The sequence below is a fragment of the Chrysochloris asiatica genome, unplaced genomic scaffold, assembly GCF_000296735.1.
Source record: "Chrysochloris asiatica unplaced genomic scaffold, ChrAsi1.0 scaffold00033, whole genome shotgun sequence".
Taxonomy (NCBI): domain Eukaryota; kingdom Metazoa; phylum Chordata; class Mammalia; order Afrosoricida; family Chrysochloridae; genus Chrysochloris; species Chrysochloris asiatica.
Window position 1 is genome coordinate 18,622,754 of NW_006408551.1, and position 13,184 is coordinate 18,635,937.

The window sequence follows — 13,184 nt, forward strand, 5'->3', positions numbered from 1 at the left end:
TTATAGGACAGAGCATCCTTATAGGACAGAGCATCCTTATAGGACAGAGCAGCCTTCTAGGACAGAGCAGCCTTATAGGACAGAGCAGCCTTCTAGGACAGAGCAACCTTATAGGACAGAGCATCCTTATAGGACAGAGCATCCTTATAGGACAGAGCATCCTTATAGGACAGAGCAGCCTTATAGGACAGAGCAGCCTTCTAGGACAGAGCATCCTTATAGGACAGAGCAACCCTATAGGACAGAAGCATCCAAAGTAATACATCTTTATGGAGTCAGACTGCCACATCATTCTCTTGTGGATAATCCAATGGCTTACTCATTATGCTTCCAGTGTCCCTTAGTCAATAGATCTTGCTGTTGCTAGATGCCATCAAGTCAGTTCCAACTCATAAATACTTTATGCAGAACACAACGAAACACTGCCTGGTCCTGTGCCATTCTTACAGTTATTATTTTGGATCCCATTCATGCTATCACTGCACCAATCTAGTTTGTTGGGGGTGTTCTTCTTTTTCACTGACCCTCTACTTTACCAAGTGTGATATCCTTTTCCAAGGACTGGTCTGTCCTGACAATATGTCCAAAGTACAAGAGACAAAGTCTCACCATAGTCACTTCTAAGAAGCATTCTGACTGTACTTCTTCCAAGACAGATTTGTGATTCTTCTTACAGTCTATGGTACTTTCAATATTCTTTGCTAATAACATAATTCAAATTCAATTTCTCTCCTCTCAGGTCTTCTGCATTCGTTGTCCAGCTTTCACATGCATATGAGGCTATTGAAAATACCATGGCTTGGGTCAGGTACACTTTAGACCTCAATGACATCTTTGCTCCTTAACACTTGAAAGAGATCTTTTGCAGCATATTTGCTAATGGAATACATCATTTGACGGCTTGACTAATGCTTCTATGAGTGTTGATTGTGGGTCCAAGCAAAATGAAGTTTTTGATGGCTTTTTGTTTACTGGATCAGTTTTGAGGATTTTTTTTTTTTTTTACATTAAACTGCAATCCATACTGAAGGCTAAAGTTTTTGATCTGCATCAGTAAGAATTTTACATCCTTTTCCTTTTCAGCAAGCAAGGTTGTGTTATCTGCACATCACAGATTGTAAATGAGTCTTGCCCCAATCCTAATACTATGTTCTTCATCATATAACCCAGCTTCTCAGATTATTTGCTCAGCATATATAATATATATGACGGAATAAGTATGGTGAGAGGATACAACCTTGGCATACACTTTTCCTGATTTAAAACCATTCAGTATTACCTGTTTGAACAAATGCCTCTTGGTCGATGTACAGGCTCCTCATGAGCACAGTTAGTGTTCCCATTCTTCACAATGTTATCCATAGTTTATGATCCAGAGAGTCTAAAACCTTTGTATAGTCAATAAAGCACAAGTAAACATCTATCTGATGTTCTCTGCTTTCAACCAAGATCCAATCGATGTCAGCAATGATATTGCTAGTTCCACATCCTCTTCTGAATTTGGCTTAAGTTTCTGCAACTCTCTATTGAGGTACTGCTGCCACCGTTTTTTAAATTATTTCCAGGAAAATTTTCCTTGCATGTTATATTAATAATGTCTTTAATGATTTCCACATTAGGTTAGGTCACCGCTCTTTGTAATGAGTACAAAGATGGATCTATTCTAATTAGTTGCCCAGGTAATTGTTTTCCATATTTCTTGACATAGACAAACGAGTGCCTCCAATGCTGCATCAGTTTGTCGAATCAGTTTTGTTTGTTTTCTATCAATTCCTGGATCCTTGTTCTATGCCAATGTCTTCGGTGCTGCTTAGACATCTTCTTCCTTCAATACCATCAGGTTTTGATCATATGCTACCTCTTGAAATGGCTGTACATGGACCAATTCTTTTTGATACAGTGACTGTGTGCATTTCTTCCATTTTTTTGTTTTCCATTTTGGTAAGTGGTTTTATTACTGGTTAGATTTGACAAATTCTGATATTCAAACAGGCTTCACCTTAAAATTCTAAAACAACAAAGAGACTGTTGGAGGGCATTTGAGTTTTCCTTTTCTTTTTAGACTAGTCAAAGTAACACACTTTTTTTTTTCTTTTTCTTTTTTTAAAAAAAACCTCTTTGCTCTGGCCATAAATATACAGAGAGACAAAGAGGGAGAGAAAAATGTACAAGTCATTTATGGAGATAAAACAGTATTCCTAAGGCACGTGGCAGTCTTTGAAAATACGGAAGTTCTAGTCAACTTAAATTATTTGTTGTTTTTCCTCAATCACTTCATAAAACTGTACAGTGACACAAATGTTGTGTTACAGATAGATCTTCCAAGTAATTCCTCAGTCCACACCAGTTGCATTAGCCAAACACACAATTCGTTTCAATTTGTTTTTTTTCCTCCTATGTTCCCAGGAGAGATCCTAAAATGTGGTTAGTTACTTACTCAAAGTCTTCCATCTTCTTTTGCTGTTTCCTGTATCACTCAATATTTTGTCCATAGAATCCTTCAATATTGAAAGATATTGAATATTATATAATACATGTTATGTATTATATAATAAAATATTATAATTGACTTTATCTTCTTGAGCTGCCCTTTGAACTAATCTGTTCAACCCTTTTATTTCCTTATTTCTTCCATTTGCTTTAGCTTCTCTGTGTTCAAGAGCAAGTTTCTTTTCTTTCTTTCCTGCTTTTTTAATGACATATTGATTTCTTCCTGTAGGATATTCTTGATGTTATCCCACAGTTCTTCTCATCTTCAGTCACTGGTGTCTAAAGCATCAGATTTGTTCTTGAGGTTGTCTCTAAATTCAGGTGGGATATTATCAAAATGGAGTATAGTATGGATCTGTGAGTTAATGTGCTTAACTGCAAGGTCGGTCGGTGGTTCAGGCTCACCAGCTGCTCCTCGGAAACACTATCCAGTGTCACCATCAGTCGAAACAGACTCGACGGCACTTAACAACAATTATCAAAGTCATATTTTGTGGATTTGTGGGCTTGTTTTAATTTTCTTCAGCTTCAGCCTGAACTTGCTTGTGTTCAATTGATGGTCTATTCCACAATACCCCCCTGGCTTTGTTTTGGCTGATAATATTCAACTTTTTCCACAGATGTAGTCCATCGTCTTTCCACACAGATGTAGTCAATTTGATACCTGTGTAGTTTATCTGGTGAGATCCACCTGTATAGTTGTCATTTATGTTGTTGAAAAAGGTATATGCAATGACACGCCATTGGTCTTCCTCTTGCAAAATTTTGTTATGCAATCTCTAGTATCGCTTCTTCCATCAAGGACATAGTTTCCAATTACTGATCTTTCCTCTTTGTTTCCAAGTTTCCCATTCTGATCTCCAGTGATAATCAATGCATCTTTTTTTTTTTTTTCTTTTACTGTTCATTGTGAATTGAGTGAAAGTTATAGACAAAACCATCAGTTTTACATTCAACAATTCATGACTGCTATCATCTCTATGTAACAAGTTATTCCACTTCCTCTCTGTGGTTCCTAGTTCCATTCTTCCCACCTTCCCATCCATTCTCAACTTTGTCTTTAGGAAAATGTTGCCCTTTTGATCTTGAGTTATTGACCATTCCACGGTGACCATAGCTTACTAATGTTGTTGTCCCCTATATACCCATCTACTGCTTTGTTGAAAATTGGGTCCTGAGGGTGGGTTTTTTTCCAGACCTGAAGGGTAGTCAAGGCCCTTAGTCTCCGGTTCCTCCAGTTTCTTTCTTACTAGTAAGTCCAGTCTTTTTTCTTTTTTGCATAATTTTGAATTTTGTTCCACATTTTCTACTACTTTATCTGGGACCTTCTCATATGAGCCCTTTCTGAGCAGTTGGTCATGGTAGCTGGGTACCATCTAGTTCTTCTTGTCTCAGAGACATGGTGACACAAGTTCACATGTCCCATAGGTCCACTGACTTGGTTGATTTTAAGCATCTTTAATTTTCATTACTCTTCTTTTTTCTGTACATGGAAAGAACAATAGTTGTTCCTTAGATGGCCATTCGTGAGCTTTTAAGATCCCAAGCGCTACTCACCAAAGGAGGATGTAGAACATTGTCTTTGAGGACTGTGTTATGCCAATTGACCATAGTGACCACTGAGACTATGATCCTTAGTACCCAAACCCAGGAACTTTATCAATGTATCTTCATAGCCTCTTTGATCAATTTTAGACTGAATAAGTTGATAGACATTTCCAATTTCTTCATCATTGGCTTTACTGGTTGGTGTATACATTCGAATAATAGCCATATTAACTGGTCTTCCTTGTAGGCATATGCATATTATCCTATCACAGACAACACCTTACTTCAAAATAGTTCTTACAATGCTCTTTTTCATAATGAATGTGACATTATTCCTCTAATTTGTCATTCCTGGCATAGTAAGCCATAGCATGTTGTAGTTGTTAAGTGCTATTGAGTTACTTTCAACCAATATCGACCCTGTATAGGGTTTCCAAGGAGTGGCTTGTGAGTTTGAACCACTCACCTTGTAGTTAGCTGTACAGTACTTATCCTACAGCGTACACCTCAGGACTCTAAGTCATAGAATTGTCTGATGCAAAATGATCAATGCCTGTCCATTTCAGCTCACGAATGCATAAAGATACCAATCTTTATGTGTTTTGTTTCATTTCTGATGATTTCCAGTTTTTCTGTATTCATACTTCATACATTCCATGTTCTAGTTATTAATGGATGTTTGTAACTGTTCTCATTTTGGTTTGTGTCACTTTAGCAAATGAAAGTACCAAAAGCTTTGCTCCATCCACATTATTAAGGTTAACTCAACTTTGAGGAGGCAGCAGGGGCTCCTCTTACAGCACTGTATCAGGCAAGGTTCCACTGGTATTCATAATATTTTCAGTATATAACCATTCAGAGGAGTCAGTGTGGCACTGTGGAATAATGCACTGGACTGTAAGGTGGGTGGGTTTGAATCGCAAGGTCAGTGGTTCACCAATTACTACTCAGAAACACTACATGGGGTCACTATGAGTTGGAACTGACTCGAAGGCACTTAACAACAACAACAACCATTCAGAAGCATTATTGAAATCTGTCCACCATGGGTGACCCTGCTGATATTTAAAATACCAGTGGCATAGCTGACAGCATCACAGCAACACAAAGGCCACCATAGTAAGGCAAACTAACAGCTCTATGGTGGATCCAGCAGGTAGGGAAGGCTTTTTTTTGAGTCTAAAGCAACCATCTTTTTATCTGTGTTTTGTGCTAGCCCTGGCCTCATGGATTTTGTTGGTTGACTCAAGGCACACTATGCACTCCTAACAGAATTCATATAGTTTATCTTATCTCTGTTTACTTTTTGACATTTTCTTGTCTCCATTCCTGTCCATCTGCTCTGGCATCTTGTGGATAGAGGTCAGCTTCTTGTCCTTGTCATTGATAGGCTGCGTGGTATTGCTATTTTCATTCTGTCTGGTTCTGCTTTGATTATTTCAGCATCATGGGGTTAGAGAAGAAGAGTTAGGGAGGTCATCTTCTCTCAAGGGGAGCAAATCCATTCAGGCTGCAGGCAAATTTAGTTCTGGTGTGTCTTGGTATCCATTATGAAATAATTGAGGTCATGAATCACAGACAGAGAGAAAACAGGCTCCTAAAATATTTCTGAGTAACTTAACTTTATTATAAAATATGTTGCAGCATAAATATGGGCAGAGGTGATATTTAAGATACGTAGTGATCAGTAGATCATTAAGAGGTGTATACTCTTTATCAGAGTGGATTCTGGCATTAAGCAATCAGCCTCTGTACTGGTATGCACCAATTGGATAGCAACTGAGTAATGGGGAAATGGAATTTTCATTTTTTAATCCCCTAAGGAGTTCCTGGTAGCATAGTGGTTACGAATCAGGCTGTGAACCACAAGTTCTGCAGTTCTAAACTACCAGCTGTTCCGTGGGAGAAAGATGAGGTTTTCTGCTCCTGTAAAGATTTACAGCCTCAGAAACCCTGTACAGGGTCGCTATGAGTCGGAACTGACTCCACGGCACATAACAACAGACCTACTTTTATTTACATTATGAAATTCCCATCAGCTGGACTTCCTTTCAGCAAGTTCTATCTTTCTTAACCAGTCTGTAAGAACCAATCTCCTGAAACCCTCTGAAAACATCTTTTTGCACATTGGATCCTCATAAATCTGAATCATTTTGATGGCAAACAGCAACAGACTGTATTTAAATAATCAATGAACATTTTTTTTTTTTTAATTCCAAATTCTTAACTTGGAAATATTGGTCAGAATCCTGGGTTTTAAGTAATAGAACCTATTTCTGACTATATTAAACATAAATGAAAGTTTTCCATTCACATTACTAGTCTAGGATGGAAGACAGTCTTTAGGCTTGGATTCAGGCTCAATGGTACTGTTAAATCAAATCCATTGCTACTGAATCAATTTTGGATCCTATTGAACCCATAAGACAGAATAGGATTGTCATACAGGATTCCCAAGTTATAAACCTTTACGGAAGCAGACTGCCACATCGTCCTCTTGCAGACTTGCTGATGGGTTTGAAACACCAACCTTTTGGTTAGCTGCTGGGCATTTAACCACTGTGCTACCAGGGCACTTTTTGGTACTATTAGGACCTTTAATAATTATCTGTATCCTGTTTTGTATACTAGCCTCATTCTCTTCTTTGGAAGATGATCTTCCAAACTGGTAGAGCCAGCTCCAAGGGGATGCAACTCTTCACGTACTAAAGGCTCCATACTTAGGAGGGTCCTGAGCTTGGCTTCATGTTCTGTTGTCACTGTCTTGAAATTCTTAATAATTTTGAACAAGGTGCCCTGCATTTGTATTTTGTATTTATACCCATCCTGCTGGTAGAAGATGACAGCAGACAGCTCCAAGGTAATATTCTTTTAGCATTAGAATCCTAGTTGTTAAGTGCCGTCAACAGTTCCAACTCATAGCGATGCTGTATGGGGTTTCTGAGGACCGGCTGGTGAGCTTGAACCACTGACCTTACAGTATCCTATCAATCCTGTGTACAGAGGGGACAGGATTGATCCTTGATGTGAAGACTCTCCCTCTCAGTTGGTATTTTGAGCTACTACATCCTTAAGAATAGGTCAAATTGTAGCAATTTACACTTGTTTTCTTTATCAAAAATTTTTAATCTTTTTCTATTAGAGTTGTGACCATCAAGCCATCAAAGCTAGGCCAAATGGGTACTATCTGCAAATTTGGGCATTCTTGCGTGCCTCCCACCACTTCATATCAGCTGGATGTTTCACTCTCAGCTCTAGCCCTCTGTGGCTATATCCTTGTTCATGGGCTCAGGAGTCCCCAGGTCTCACCATATTCCAGACCAACCAGCCCTTCTTCTCTCTCGTATTTCCTGGTTGATGGGGGCGTCTACGGAACGTGGTCAAAGTCAACCCATATCTTTATTGCTGCCTTTCCCTCTTCCACTCACCAGGAAACCAATGTGGTCACCAGCAAGCTTACATGCCTGCTCATGTGTTCCTCTTGAGTTTCAGTCTTGGAGGGGGGTTTGTCCTGATGGGACTTGATTGCTTGCCTTGATGGTTCTCTGGCGAACATCTTGCTTGTCTTTGTAGTAGCCAATCAGACTGCCATTTTTGTTTTTGATTTTTTCTGCTGGTCTTTCATTCAGGAAGTATCTTCTGTTCCTCTAGCTGCTCCAGGCAGGTCTGCTTGTCCTTTCAAGTGGGAATGTCTCACGTTAGAAGGTTCTGGATGGGGCTCAGGATTCTACCTAAGGTCCTATACACTACAAAGTCTCTGCAAGAAGTCTATTTCACTAGGCAACTTCTGGAACCCCTTTTAGGTATTCCAATGAGTTATAGGCTGAAGATGGGCTTACAAGCTTTCTGTAATCATGATTTCTGAGATCCTTTGTATCCCACTCAAGTGTCTATTTTACAGTAGTAGGCAAGGAAAACCAATGTTCATAAGACAGACAAACATCTTAACATCATTTCCCCTCTTTTATCCATTCAGACTATGCCTCAATCCCTGTATCACAGAGCCCTCTTGTTCCAAGATTGAGCATATATCACTATTTACCTCTGTCCTATTAGCCCATACAAACTTGCCTAAGCATTCCCCTATCTACCTTGTTCTTGTGATGCTTTGTCTTTTAAAACTTTTTTAGCTCAGAAAACTGAAAGAAAAACTTTCTTTTCTATCTTCAACAACAGTTCGATTCTCATAGTGTGGCTGCGTTAATTTTAAAACGGAGAATGAATAAGGCTTTCTTCTCAAATACTGCCAGCTGATCCCTGCAGCATGCCACATGGGTCCCACTCAGTGTAGAGCAGGAGGCATAACTGGCCCATTAGCATTCAGCAGGCAGCATTCAAGAGCCACTAGCACCCCCTGTAAGTAGACATTTGTTCTGTAATGAGGCCATGGACAGGTTTTCTGGTGGTATCATGCAGAACCCTTGGAAAGGCAGGAGGGGCCTAAGAAATGTGCTCCTGGTGGAGAATTACTTGCACCTGAGTAAAGAAAGGACCCCCCCCCCCCCCCCCCACCGCCCACCCCCACGTATTAGCCTGGAGATCTGTAAAGGTTTTCAATGGCCGCTTTTTCAGAATTAGGTCACCAGGCTCATCCCATCATTGTGTGAGGCCAGGCTTCTGAACAGGTGTGCGTGGGCCCCACGGTGTGGCTCAGAGCCAGAAAGCATATATTTCTGGAGAGACATTTTTACCTGTAGGAAAACAAATATTTATGAAGACAAATAAAAATATAGTATGGACTAGAAATCTGTATTTCAAAGCAAATATGACACTCCAGGTCTTCTGTAGGTATCTGCTCATTTCAGAGAGTCTCAGGTGGAAACCTGAGACTCTCTGAAGTTATTTTGAATAACAAGTATGGGTTCACATTCTATCCATTCCACGTGGCAGCCAAATTATCTAACCTAACTAGACCTCAGACACCTCATTTGTAAGATGGGAACTACTTCATTCTTTTCTAACTCCTCCAACTGCACTTCTGAGCTTAAGGGGTTGTTGTTGTTGTTGTTGTTGTTAAGTGCCATCGAGTCGGTTCCGACCCATAGCGACCCAGTACAGGGTTTCCAAGGGGTGTAAATCTTTACAGGAGTAGAAAGCCTCATCTTTCTCCCGCGGAGCGGCTGGTAGTTTCGAACCGCTGACCTTAAGGTTCACAGCCCGATTCGTAACCACTACGCTACCAGAGCTCCTTGAGCTTAAGGGGTGGTGTTTGCAAAATTAGGGTTGGAGTAGGGAGATTTTTGGAGTCCTGGTGTGGCGCTGCTGGTTAATGCGCCAGACTGCAAAGCCATTTGAACTGCAAAGTCGGCGGTTCAAGCTCACCAGCTGCTCCTCGGAAACCCTACGCAGGGTCGCTATAGGTTGGAATCAACTCAACGGCACTTACCAACAACAACAAGGGCGATTTTTACTTAGCTATAGGTGTCGGTATCGACTCGATATCACCTAACAACAACAGCATAGGAGTCCTGGTGTGGCACTGTGGCTTAATGCGCCAAACTGCAAAGTTGGGTTGAACCCCGCTTCTCGAAACCCTAGGCAGGGTCACTATATGTAGGAACCGACTCGACAGCATTTAACAACAGCAACGTGGGAGGGCTACAGAACCAGAAATTGAGCTGTGCTGTAAACTGAGTGAGAGAGGGAAGAGAGAGAGGCACCTGAAGTGGGATGCCCAGAAGCCAGAGCAATGGTCAAAGCACTCAGCTGTTAACTGAAAGTTCAGAGTTCAAACATGCCCGTTGCTCTGTGGGAGGAAACACCTGGCAATCTGCTCCTGTAAACATTGTTGTTGTTAAGTGTCATTGAGTCAGTTCCGACTTGTAGCTACCCTGTTTCCAAGGAGTGGCTGGTGAGTTTGAACTGCAGACCTGTAGTTCTCTGTGGTCAACAGCGCCATGCCAGTAGTTGTTGTTGTGAAGTGCTGTCGAGTCGATTCCGACCCATAGAGACCCTGTTTAGGGTTTTCAAGGAGCAGCTGGTGAGCTTGAACCACCGACCTTGCAGTTCAAATGACTTTGCAGTCTACGCATTAGTCCACAGCGCCACATCAGAACCCTATGGAGCAATTCTACTCTGTTCTATAGAGTCACTATGAGACTGAATTGACTCAACAGCATATAACAACAACAAAAAAGAAGCCAGTGTGTGAAGCCCCAGAGGCCTAAATGGTTGTGGACTCAGCTGCTAACCGGACTGGTGTGAGCTCGCCTAGCAGATCTGTGAGAGAAAGACCAGGTGATTTGCTTCCATGAAAATGACAGCCTAGGAAGCCCTGTGACTTTGATGTGGTTTTAGTTGTTTGTCTTTCATGTGACGAAAAACATGAGAAACTGGTCACTACAGATTAATAGGTAAGCATAGGCTTACCTATTGCTAGATACTCCATACCTGTCATGGTCTGTACATTTGAAAAGAGGCTTTGATTTTGTAAGAAGGCTCTGTGGGGTTGGAGAGAGACAGATGTCAGCCATACCTAGTAGCAGAATCTTTGATGTGGTGAAAAAATGTGAATTAGTACACTCCAGATTAGTAAATAAGCACAAGTAAATCGGTGCTTACCTTATTATAGGGTAATCTGACACTGTTAAGATCCAGACACTTCTCACCACATTGGGATATTTTACATTCACTTTATGGACTATAATATGTCAATTAAATGAGTTGACCCATGAGATTATGATTCTAAATCTTAAACCCAGAAAATCAATCTTGTGAGCAAGTTAATTGTTTCGAAGTATCTACAACTGTGCTCCCTATGTGGTTTATTACACATACAAATGAATATATGTGCATGTGCACACATGCCTGTAGTACAAATGCCTATAGATACAGCTATCTGGACACACCGGGAATATGGTTGGCGCTATCGGATAAGCACTGGACTTTGAACCACAAGGTCAGCACTCCTTAGGAAAAAGATGAGGCTTTGTGTTCCCACAAAGGTTTGTTGTTGTTGTTATGTGCCGTGGAGTCGGTTCCAACTCTTAGCGACCCTGTACAGGGTTTCCGAGGTTGTAAATCTTTACAGGAGTAGAAAGCCTCATCTTTCTCCCGCAGAACAGCTGGTAGTTTCGAACTGCTGACTGTGAGGTTAGCAGCCGGATTCGTAACCACCCTTGGAAACCCTGTATAGAGTTGCTATGAGTCAGAATTGACTCAACTTCATTTAACAGCAACACCAACAATCTGTGCACACACATACACCCTCATAGTATACCCAGCCACGTGACTATATACATATGTGTGTAAACTCACACATGTTTTTCAGTTATTGTTGGTTCTAACCTCTTTAAAAATGTTATCATTAGATGTTAATTCCACATAGCAATTAAAAGGCTATCCTCTTTCAATGTGTCACATACTCTATTTTGCCACAGTCTCCACCGTTCTGTCTGTCTTCCCGTCAACCATGTTAACAGTTTCAGTTGTATTTGTACTGTTTCACCTTATTTACTTCATTATCTTACTGTTTGGCTTCAAAGGCATTTATTGTAGTTGAAAGGAACAGGAAAAGAATGGATAGGGCAAATAATCTCTTAGGGTTGTTTTAAAGATGGCTTAGCTTCACATGCAAATGCCTAGGCAAAGCTTGGCAAGCATTAAATTCAATAACAGAGTTCTTTTTCTCTTCTGTAGTTACCATTTTGCCTCAGGTAAATAGTTCAGAACTGTCAGAAAGTCTTCAGTCTGCTTGAGGAAGAAGAAACATCTCTTTTAGTGCATACTACCTGGCTTCTTATAGTCATGTGATATCATTGTGTTTCCCTGTCAGAATTAACTGTCGGATTGACAAAGATAAATACATCATGGCGGCAGATCAAGATTCTAGAGTTCTGGGGTATTGTGATTGTTGGAGTGTGCTTATGTGAGATAAATTATTCAAGCAAAACCATATTTAGCCCAGCAGTCACCTGGAGGTTGCCCATCTTCAGAAGGAACAAAAGAATAAATGTTAAGTGGAAATTCAGACTTCTCAATCTCACAACCTACTTTCTGTGTCTGTCACTGGATTTTGTACTTTGCTTGAACAGAGAAATGAAGACAAGATCATTCTGGACCCTGTGCTTGCTATTGAACGTGAAATCAACACTGTAATTGGATTTGTTAGAGAGTTCACATTAAGAAAGAAATAATGTACCATGTCAGTCCCCCTGAGAGTGCTACAGGACAAAGGACCCCAGATAGGCTCTCAACACGTGTGGAGTGTATTTCTTTTCCATCTGAAATGTGGTGGCAAAGAGGAATTTATAAAATTAAAAAGAAAACATGACAATCCATATTCTAAGAAATTTTTACACCCCTAGATTTTTGTTTTCTTTCAGGATTATTAGAAAAATGTTGTTGTAGTGCCACCGATTCAACTCCGACTCTCTGGCTTTATAGGACAGCTAGAACAAAGAGGATTTCCGGGACTGAAGTCTTTATGGGAGCAGATTGCCAGAGTGGCTGGGGGACCTGAGCCAGCAGCCTTCCAGTTAGCAGGTGTGGACTTAACCACTGCTTCCAGGGCTGCTTACTAGAAGATTGAGACCATAATGAGGCTCTACACAAGGAGCTCTGGTAGCATAGTGGTTACGAATCGGGCTGCGAACCGCAAGGTCAGCAGTTCAAAACATACGAGCCGTTCCTCGGGAGAAAGATGAGGCATTTCTGCTCCCTTAAAGATTTACAGCCTCGGAAACCCTGTACAGAGTCACTATGGGTCAGAACCGACTCCACGGCACATAACCATCACCACCATACAAGGGGAATTCAGAAATACTAGGATTTCAGTTCATACATGTATAGGTTTACTACAAATAAAATGTGTTTAAAAGTATTCCTGTAATCAGTGGATTGCTGCAGACAAGTTCTCTCAGTAAAACATTTGTCTTAGTCTCCTCAGGGTATCTTAAAAAAAAAAAAAATTCATTCAAAACAACGACTCTTCAGGGGATCTGGTGGGGTAGTTTAACTCAGGGTGGAGAGGTCAACTTAGAATTTGATGGCAACTGTTTCCTGGGATTCCAAAAGGGTAATCTCGATAGATTTTCTTGAAGGACACAAGACTACATGGAGGCTTATTAGGAGGAAGTTTTAAGAAAATGCAAAACTGCATTGGTGAGAAACAGGCCTGGAAAACTGCGCCAAGCAATTTTTTTTTT